Below are 10,996 nucleotides of genomic sequence, written 5' to 3' on the forward strand. Positions count from 1 at the left end.
GAAGCCAAGTAGTCTTGGTTTCTGTTGGTAGGATTCTTGTGTTTGTCTTTCACCATCTCTTGATTTTTGGAGGAGGTGGCATGTTCTAACTCCAAGAATAGTAGCTTCCCATTATCAATGAATTGTGACAGGAAGTTCAAGGGAGATTCCTTACCAATGACTTCAGAGAAATCACTTGAAGAAAATGACTGGCTGATCACACCAGTTACTGGTTTCCATTCACAATATATAATAGTTACTACTGATATTGTCAATGGCTTCAGATAATTTATTTTGTATTTTCTAATAAAATCATTTGTACATTACTGATCCTGAGTGTAAGAGCCATATACTGTGTCCCGATTTCAAGTTAAAACACTGAAGCGTTTATACTATGATTCTATTACAATCAGAAATATAGTGCTTGCGTGACCAGATGAGATGTTCAGAAGCAGCCTTTCTGTGGAATAAGAATAATTGTATACAATGTAGAGAAGTATCTAATTATGAGACAACCATTGCATAATAAAATTTTGTTTAAAGTTGAAAAAAGAAAAAAACAAGGAAACTAATCATTACACACAGAAGGGCAGAAACTGTGGTAGAGGATAATGGGGCTAATTCATAATTATTGGGAAGGTGGAAAATGGTGCACTTCTCAGATGTATTGGGTTTGACATAGTCCATCCAAGTAGAGGACTCCATAATGGCTCTGCCCAGGGGAAAGCCATATATTACCCAGGGCAATGTGATGCCACTGAGTGGAGAACAGTGTGTGGCAAGTTCAAAGTTGGAAGAGTTTAGCCAACACAAGAGGTTTCAGACACATGGAGTATGAAAGCTTTCAGAGATAGAAAGCAGCCAGGATGCCAAGGCTGGATATCCAGCATCTTCACTACCTTCATCCACCTCTCTGTTCTTGTGCTAACTTCCTTGTAATATTCCTCCAAACCATTCTATCCTTTGAAGGCTTCCTCTTCATATAAGCTTCATGGGCAACTAGGTGGGTCTGTTTCTGTTTTTGGAGAGTAGATGGGCCTTTCCTGTACTCTTGCCCCTCCCCCACATACACTTGTAATATCATTATGCAGTTCATACAGGTGAGAGTAAGCTTTCTTTTCATAGGGAACACTATCTGTCAAAGTGTTTAAATATATCTACTCAGCTCTTTCTCTGCTTTGTCACACAGGGCCACTGTGTTAATAGGAGGATGTAAATCAACTCTGAAGGGAGTGATTAAAGTTTACGGATAATTGTGCTATCAATTGAGATAAGTTATCACACATTATTTGCATATGTAAAGGCCACCCTAGGAATAATCTGGCTTCTCCGTTTTTGAATTAATATTTGGAAAGAAGAGAGCAATTAAACTATTCCAGAGAGGGAAATTTGCCAATTCCCAATGACAGTAGTTGGCTTTGTTTTAAGTTCTGAAGAGAAATTAAAAAGCATAGTATCAGGTAGGTCAGGAGGACTGTGAAGGACATTTAGAACAAGGGAAATCATCCATAGACTTGATTTCCAACCTTTTATTTATATTGGGGCGGGGTAGGAGCAGTGAATGTCATGGGTCCTTTTGAAGGTCTTTTCTTCTCTGACAAATACACAGAAGCACATGAAATTCCCCATACCACCATGCAGTGTACTCTGCCTCCCTGAAGCCTGCTCACAAGTACTTGAATGGACCTGGGGAAGCCATGGGACATCTGGGGAAGGCATATTTAGAACACTGGGATTGCAAGCTCAGTTAGAACAGATGGCAGGTATACAGGAAGAGTCTGTAGAGGGAAACCCTGAACAACCCTTCTGGCCTCACATACTCGCGGTTACTTCTTTTACTACCAGGATTAGTAGTTGTAAAGCCAAGCAACACATGACTATTAGTGTTGTATTGGTCACAGTCTGAAGTTTAGGCAAAATGCTGAAAGTTGTCTACAATATTTTTCAGAAATTTGGAGGTTAGTTCCAACCAACTGAAAGTATCAACTCTGTTCCTGACCCTACACAAGTATTCAATGGGAGACTTTTGACTTGAACTAGCCAGAACTGAATCTCCATTAGAGCTTGCTAAGTAAGGCAGCTTTCCCTGGACAGTGTCTTATAAAAAACTAAGGGATGTGACTGAGCATGAGTGCACCATTAATCTTGTTAAATTCAGCGTGGGTGCCCCACTCGAGAAGAATCAGGGATGGAGATCGATGCAATTAGTATGAGGTTTTTATTGATCCAGTATACTGGGGTTGTCTTGCATTTGGAACAAAAGTGACACCCAGGAACAAAAGCACACACTTTTTATACCTTCCCAGTACATAGGTTTACAGCATGAGTTGGTTATCTCTCATTGGTGGAGCCCATTGTCTTTTGTTTCCATTGACCTCTGTGCCCCAGGTAAGGAGGAGATACCAATTGCACATAGGAGGGGTGGGGGGAGATCCACCCCTTACTGGGGATGTTTCCTGGAACCGGGCATTACTCCCCACAATTAGGGCATCTCCTGGGGACTGATGTTTGCTTGGTAAATCCTTCTGTAGCTCTGTCTTTAGGCCTAATGGACATTCCTTGCTCCTTGGTATTTTTGTGAAGTATCCCTGTTTGCTCAATTCTTACATTTCCCCCTCTTTCTTGGGAATATCTCAATCTTGAGATTATGTGCTATACTGCTGTATAGCACATCTTGGTTCACTTCCTGATATCGTTACCTCAACGTTATGATCTGTACTGTACTGAAATGCTGAAGGGCTGGAGAATTTTAGAATTTTAAATAAGAACATTTAATAGAAATGTATCAGTAGAAATGTATAATGTATAACCTTTACCTAAAAGGGCACAGAAAACCTCTGTAATGAGCCAAGAATGTAGACTAGCCAGTTCCAGGAACTTGGCTAACTCAGAGCCTCAGGGCTCTGGTTCCCAAGACCTGCCCCTCCTGACTGATCCACAATGAGGGCAGAACTAGGAATGAAGGTCTACTGGTTCATGAGGCTCTCTACTCCGCTGACCGGTAGATGAAGATTACATTCCTAGAATGAATATGTTCCCCTCCTTAACTGACTGAATACCTTGGTTGGAATTCCCCCTCACTCCCCCTTGTTTGTGATTTTTCCCTTTAAATACCCCTTACTCCTTGTGTTCTGGGTCAAACTCCTCTGGCCTGCAAGGTTACGGGTTCGACCCTGGTACTGGCCTATCCCAAATAAACCCCGTGTGCTTGCAGCAAGATTGGTCTCTTGTGAGTTATTGGGTGGGCGTGTCATCCTGAGACTTGAGTGAGGGTCTCCTTAGCTCCGGGGGGTCTTTCAATGCTATCTAGTGAAGGCAACCAAGCGATTTAAAATGCAGGGGCCAAAAGTAAGCAATAATAGGAGTATAATCAGTGGTCCTAGAAGTGTAGAGACCAAAGTTGTGAACCAAGGGGAGGAGTTAAACCAGGTTACAAACCAGCTCTGTCTTGAGCAATTTCTCTTAGTGCAGCACACAGACCTCCTTCTTTAAGGAATAGCAGGTTTAATCCTTTCCTATTCTGAAGGACCACCTCTGAGAGGGAGTTTAGGGAGTCTTGGAGGTCAGTCAAAGTCTTTCCTATTTTTTCTATATCTAAATCAATGGCAGCTCTAAACTCCCCATAAGCTGTATGCTGCAAGGAAATAGCAGATGATCCTGTAGCTGCCCTGCAGTCTCTAAGCTCAGTCCCAACATAACTGCCAGGGTATCCCCTAACTCTCTTTTGTGTCTTACTAAGTCTATAGCATCAGGATCCCAATAGTCCAGTATATCTTCATAAGGGTGATACAGCAATCTAGGTACTATCTGGACCAAAACACAAAAGTCATGGTTGTTATTCAGAATCTCTAAACTTATGCAGGTTGTAGTCCCTGAGGTGCAGGCCCACTAGCTGTCTAAAGGTGGAAGGAGGTGAAAGACCCCCAAGAGGGGAGACCATCTCTCAAGTCATGGGAGAACACAGCCCCCCAAAGACTCACAAGAGACCGATCTTGATGCAACAACATGAGCTTTATTTCAGGACTAGCAAGCTAGGTTTGAGACTTGTAACCCACACAGGGGACAGAGGACATCGACCCCTAGCTCAAGAAGTGTAGGGTATTTAAGGGAAAAAAAACACAAGCCAGGGGGAGTGAAGGGAATTCCAACCCAAGTTATTCAGTCAGTTAGGGAGGGGAACATATTCATTTTAGGAATGTAATCTTCTACTGGTCAGGCAGGGTGGAGTGCCTTGTGAACCAGTCGACCTTCGTTCCTAGTTCTGCCCTCTTTGTGGTTCAGTCAGGAGGGGCAGATATTGAGGCTCTGAGTTAGCCAAGTTCCTGGAACCCAGAGCTCTGAATCGGTATCTTTAGTTTTTCTCAGTTTGCTAGGGGTCATAAAAACTTTTTTTTTTATATCTTTCATACTTTTCAGAGGTATCCGGTTGGATTCTCCATCAGAGGGTATGAAACATTATACAGATGTTGATCGGTTTGTGGAACCTGACCCACAAAAAGACCTTTTGGGGCAACCTCTTGCCCAATGCCCTTTCTCCGTGCAGTATGCACACTGATCTTTAGCAAGGAATTCTCCTCTTTTGCCAGGCACTATCTTACTAGGCTCTCCAGGCTTCCTAGCTTCTCTTCTTTACTGTCTCTTAGCTCTCTTTAGCTCACTTGCCTCTTGTTCCTTCTGACTCTTCTTCCTTTTGCCTTCTGGCTGGCTCACCACTTGTCCCCACTTTGTTTACTAGACTCCATCTTCAAAGACCTTCTTCTAAATGTTCTACCACTTCACTATGCCCTTTTACAGTCCTTCTGCAACATTCCTTTTTCTTTCTCTGTTTTTCTGTTATAAAACACTTTCTCAGCTACCTGCACTAGTTCCCTTAACAACTTGTCTTGCATCTCTTCTAACTTTCATAGTCTTTCAACTCCATCAGAAATCCAGGAATGACTGAATAATAGAGATATATGGGAAACCTAACACAGCTTCCAAAAATATTGCCAATTGAAAGAGGCTGCTGGACACCTGGACAGTCCTTACTTCGAAATGTTGGAGCATCGATCTTCAGCCTTCTGGCCCGTGAATGTCTGAAAACAGAAACATTAAGGACTTGCCTACTCTGCCTCAGCAGATATAAGATGTCCTAGGCCTGTGTGTCCTTTTTGGACAGTATTGTCTGCAGATGAAGAGGCAACTTTTGCCTAATGTCTGTCTCGCCAAAACTGGAGCAACTCCAATATTGCTCAATTTCTTCTTTGAGTCTGAGAAAGGGTCCGGAACAGACAAGTCTCTAGCCAAATGAATAAATAATATCAAATGCCACATTCTGTGGATTTCTGATGTTTTTGAAAACCAACTATTTATATAAAGTAATCTGGACTATTGTCTGTGAACTACTCTCAGTTATTTCGAATTAAAATCTTGAAATCACCCTAATAATAAACTCAGAGCCATGAATTTGCTAATTTGGCCCTAAACTCACAGGTCTAAACATCTCAGATCTGTCTATAATAGCAGTAAAAGAAGGACTGGGTCTAAGCCCTGTCTACTAGGGAAATAAAAGAATTACTTATGAGCCTATAGACAACTCTTACTGAAACCAGAAGTTTCTTAAGTGAATATAGAAAACTTCATCTTTTGGTCTTGAAGTATGCACAACAGTATTAGCTATATATACCTCTCAGTCAATAAGAACACTATTGTGCACCTAATCTTAACAACAAATTCTCAATTTAAAAGCTCTTACTCATTTCTTGCATACCAGTTTAAGATGTAAATGGTTTATAATACAATTCTCAACTTTTACCAATTACTACTACAAACATAGGATTCAAAACTCAAAACTAATGATATAAATGTTAAAGCAAACTTTCTGGGAATAAGCTGTGTATCTGAAGAAATACTCAAATACCTGATCAAATTCTAGTCATACAATGGTTTTACTTTAAATTATCTATGCACCAATCAAATCATTTTCAGTACAGGGTAAATATTATCAGAAGGCTCTTTTCCCAAAGATAACTTTGATTTTGTATTCAAAATAAATTCTGTACCAAATAGGAACATATGACTTTAACTTAATAACAAATCATAAGGCTTTCTATTAAATGAGATTATGGCTATACAATTAAATCTGGCTACTTTCTTCCCTATTCTAAATATGACCATTTTGCATTTCCTAAAAAGACAACTTATTAATAACCCTCTCCAGCCCCAAAGCCCAGGGAACTGAGGCGACGACTCTTCATAACTTCTTCAAGTTGAACAGGGGCATTGAGATAGTATAAAGAGGGGAGGGGAGAAAGTCAGAATTTATTAGTCTTCTGATGTCTGTGCTTGACTGGATCAGGCTGAAGTCTGGAGTTCAGGTAGGCCAGTTTAGCACATCTGATGAAGAAATTCACCAAGGCTGTATATTTCTGTAATATATAATATCTCAAAACAAAATTTTAGTATCATCAAGATATATATATATATACATATACACATATATATACATATACACATATACATATATATATGTATATGTGTATATGTATATATATTTGATTCTCTGGAATCTGGTTTTCTGGAAGGTGTAAATACTACAATTATCTTTCCCTCAAAACACAAAAACAAAACTTTTAATCATAAATACAAAGAAATCTATCTGGGTGGTATTTGAGTTCTCAGTGCCTCAAAGTCTCCAAATAAGAAAGTCTCCATTTCTGATGTAAAGGGCAAGATAAAATTTCTTAGTTTGCTAATAACACTAACTGTGCACCATTGAACCGGGTACATTTGACCAGGGACCAGCAGGGAAGGCATCTTCCACTGGCTCAGAAACAGACAACTGCACATGCAAAACAGCCTCCTCCCAGCAACAACCATAGCTGTTCCAGGTTTCCTTACTCTTAAAAGCAGGCAGGCAGCTGCTCTTTGTTCTAACTTGGCACGCTTGGGTCATGTGACTCAACTTTGGAGCGCTTGATTCTCCTTACTTAGGCTTTTATCCAAAGAAGGGGGGGGGGGGAAGGAAAAAGAAATACAATATAAACTTTAACTCCCAGGGTAATAATTTTAAAGAATGAATCTACCCACAAACTCCATTTCTCGCTGGTCCTTCTCAGCCATCCCGGAGCTGGTCGCAGCACACTGCTTCCATCGTGGAATTGTGTCTGGGAGGCACTGGTTGCTGGTGGGAGGGCAGTATCTACCCCCCTCGGCCCTGGGATTTTGCGAACGCTGCTGCACTAGGGAGCCAGGGATGCTGAAAAGGGCAGCGAGCCACACATCCCTGCAGCTGCTGCAGAAGCAGCTGCCACTGCCGGCCAGGGCGAGTATGCTGAGCAGGGCATCCCCGCAGCCTCACCTCCGCAGCTGCCACAGGCCCCGCCGCAGCCTCCCACGGGACCACTGAACCACGGAGCAGCCACGTCCCCAGCCTCCAGGAGCACACGCCCCACCTGTTGCCACCACCACAGCTGCTGCCCTAGCTTTAACATCTGTCCATCAGTCAAGGTGGGTAGAGGTCATCAGTTCAAAGTCCAAATACATAGACCAAATTACCAAGAAACACAGAGAAAAACAGTTACCACTCAAACAGCTCGACCTTGCCAGGTCCATGACACAAAGAAAGACAATTGGGCCCAGTTACAGACACCAGGTGCTTGTGCACACTTGGATAAACAAAGCCAGATCACAGTGTTGCTAGGCCGTGCCTGCCACACTGCCAAGATGAACCAATTACCACTGTACACAGCAGGGGCCAGATACAGATGGACAGAGGTGCACCTGCCCCAAGTGCCCCAAGCAGAGAACAAAAGAACTCGGTAGTGGCTTCCTTGCTGCTGCTACCCCCAGATGGTGTCACTACCCCCAGATGGAGTCGAAACCTCCCAGGTCCGATTTCTGCCTGTGATGACAAGGTTCGTCTACCTTCCAAGAAACTGCTGCGGCTGCACAGATTACAGATTCAGATGCAAGAAGTCAGACATAGACACAGAAACAACCGCTGTACCTGCTAGAGCGCCAGATCTCCTGAGCACGCAATCCTCCGGTTTCCAGTCACTGGTCCCTCGAGAGGGGAACCTTTCCCGGCCCATGCACCATGATGTTGAACTCAACGTGGATGCCCCACTCGAGAAGAATCAGGGATGGAGATTGATGCAATTAGCATGAGGTTTTTATTGATCCAGTATACTGGGGTTGTCTTGCATTTGGAACAAACGTGACACCCAGGAACAAAAGCACACACTTTTTATACCTTCCCAGTACATAGGTTTACAGCATGAGTTGGTTATCTCTCATTGGTGGAGCCATTGTCTTTTGTTTCCATTGACCTCTGTGCCACAGGATGAGGAGGAGATACCAATTGCACATAGGAGGGGTGGGGGGAGATGCACCCCTTACTGGGGATGTTTCCTGGAACCGGGCATTACTCCCCACAATTAGGGCATCTCCTGGGGACTGATGTTTGCTCGGTAAATCCTTCTGTAGCTCTGTCTTTAGGCTTAATGGACATTCCTTGCTCCTTGGTATTTTTATGAGGTGTCCCTGTTTGCTCAATTCTTACAATCTCCACTCTTTTCTTTGCACCTCCAATGAGCTCTCTGCACCTTGCAACATCCTGTTTCTTTGCCCCATAAGGACTCCTAAACTGCTCTTAAGGAGGCTTGCCCTCTCATCTCCACTCAGTTGGCTACCTCAGAGAGGAGCTCTTTCTCTTATGACACCACTTATTTCAGTGACTAGTATTCTGCAAGACAGGTTTAGTAACAGTCGGGGAGCAAGCCAGAGAGGCTCAGATGCTAGGGCAAGGGGCTATTGCTGTTTTCTGTTTTGTTTTCCCAAGCAAGGATTGGGGCTGCTAATTATTTTGGGAAGAAGGCCCACCGAAGAGCCAAGAATTGGTCCTAGATCTGGAACATGCTACCTTTTTAGCTTTAGAATCTCATCTTGAATAATGGGCATAACAAGAACTTCCTTTCCTCTTTCAAGGGAATGTCCTCATATCAGCATGAGAACCTACTGAGATAGGTAGGTAAAGGTATTTATGAAACAAAACCTTCCAGGTTACTTAAGGGATGCATTGCTGCTTTCAAAATTAATTAGGTTGAAACTTGATAGGTGTACTCACTTAAAGCCCTCAATTAAGGGGAGGGAGCTTTTAGTGTGGTTTGATGTGATTAACTCAAGGCAAGAGAATGAGAAACTGCAGACAGATAACAAGGCCAACCAGGTGGTGAGAACCCATTGTTTCTGAAGCACAGAATAATAGTCTAGGCAGAGCACTGCCCTTGAATGTGAATGGAAAGGCCCTGGGTGATGTCAGGAAGGTATCAATCCTGCATACTCCCAGCAATTCTTCCAGTGGTCTTTTCCCCCCCCAAAACCAGATGGTGAATGAATTAGGCTCTCTGTGAATTATAGAATACTAAATTTTATGACCAAGTCAAATAGATGTCTCGTGCCTGGGATAAGTGAATGATTGGATCTATTGGGAGCAGCTTAGATGACTGTCACCATGGACTTGTGAGAAAGGTTTTGGCAAATGATCTCAGGCAAGAACACAAATCAGGAACAGCATTTGTCATACCAGATGGAAGGACTGATTCTTTGAATGGGAAAATTCACTTCTTTTTGTGAAAACTGCCTAGTTATACTTGACATTTCTTATATCATATGTCAATGAATATCGCTTGCTCACTATTGCTTGTGAAAGTAGTCTCAAAGACACTTAATAGGACCTGTTGAGACCTCCAAAGGTCATACTTTTGGATATTCAGGAGAAACTGACCCATCGTCTTCCTGGAAGAAAGAAAGAGGTTGAAAATATGCTACACACAAGAGGCAAGTGAGATCATCCTTGTAGTATAGTGAGAGTGCCTACTGTTTGGGGTCTAGAGGGACCTTGATGTCATAAAACTAAATTACAAACTAACTAAAAAGTTAGTTGGGTTCAGTTTTGATGATTGCTCCTCCCCGAAATTCCTGTAGCTAGTCCACACTTCTATTTAAAATTCAACTAAAACCTTGCCTCCTTCTAGAAGGGCCATGAAGCCCTTAAGTGGCCCCTCCTCTACCCAGGGACATTCTGTCACATTACTCTGGTATATGATCCCTCATTCCTGTGTGTGTGCATGTAGCACATGCACATGTGGAGAACAGAAGGCAACTTGGATATTGTTCCTCAAGTATTGTCCACTCTTTTATTTTTGAGACAGAATCTATAGAGGCCTAGAACCCACCAAGCAGGCTAGGCTGACTAGCTGAGCCCTAGGGATCTACCTGCTCATTTGTTTTTGCCTGCCAGTGCTGAGATTACTAGAATAGCACCGCACACACTGTTTTGTTTTGCTTTGTTCTTTACTTCCAATAAGTAATGTTAGCATTCTGTCTAAACTCCACCCCAGAGTTACCTGGCAACAGCCAAGTATGCTCCTCTCCACAGTTACCTGGCAACATCCAGGTAGGATGACCTGGATGACCAAGTCAAATAGATGTCTGACCCACTATAAAAGGGGCTGCTTGCCCCCTTCTCCCTCTCTTGCTTCTCTTGATCTCTTGTTTCTCTCTTGCTCTTGTTCTTCCCTTCCCCATTCCCTTCCCTTCCTCCTCTTTCCACAAGTTCATGGCCATGACTGACCTCTACTTCTCTACTCTCTCTGCCTTTCTCTGCCTCTACTACCCTCTTAACTCCCTTCCCCATGCCCTGAATAAACTCCATTCTATACTATACCATCATGTGGCTGGTCCCTCGGAGAAAGGATGCCTTGGTATGAACCTGCTAGACATCCCCTTCCCACATACCTTACTACACCCCTGTAGAACATATCTCCTCTCTCTTTATCTTTTTATTTTTTTTAATTTATTTTTATTAGTTATTTTCTTTATTTACATGTCATATGGTTTCTCCTTTCCCAGTTTTCCCTCCAAACAACAAACAAACAAACAAAAACAACAAAACCGAACCCCTGTTCCCTCCCCCTCCCCATGCTTGCCACCCCACCCTCTCCTACTTATTGGCCCTGGCATTCCCCTACACTGG

This window comes from Mastomys coucha, unplaced genomic scaffold (assembly GCF_008632895.1).
Source record: "Mastomys coucha isolate ucsf_1 unplaced genomic scaffold, UCSF_Mcou_1 pScaffold7, whole genome shotgun sequence".
NCBI lineage: Eukaryota > Metazoa > Chordata > Mammalia > Rodentia > Muridae > Mastomys > Mastomys coucha.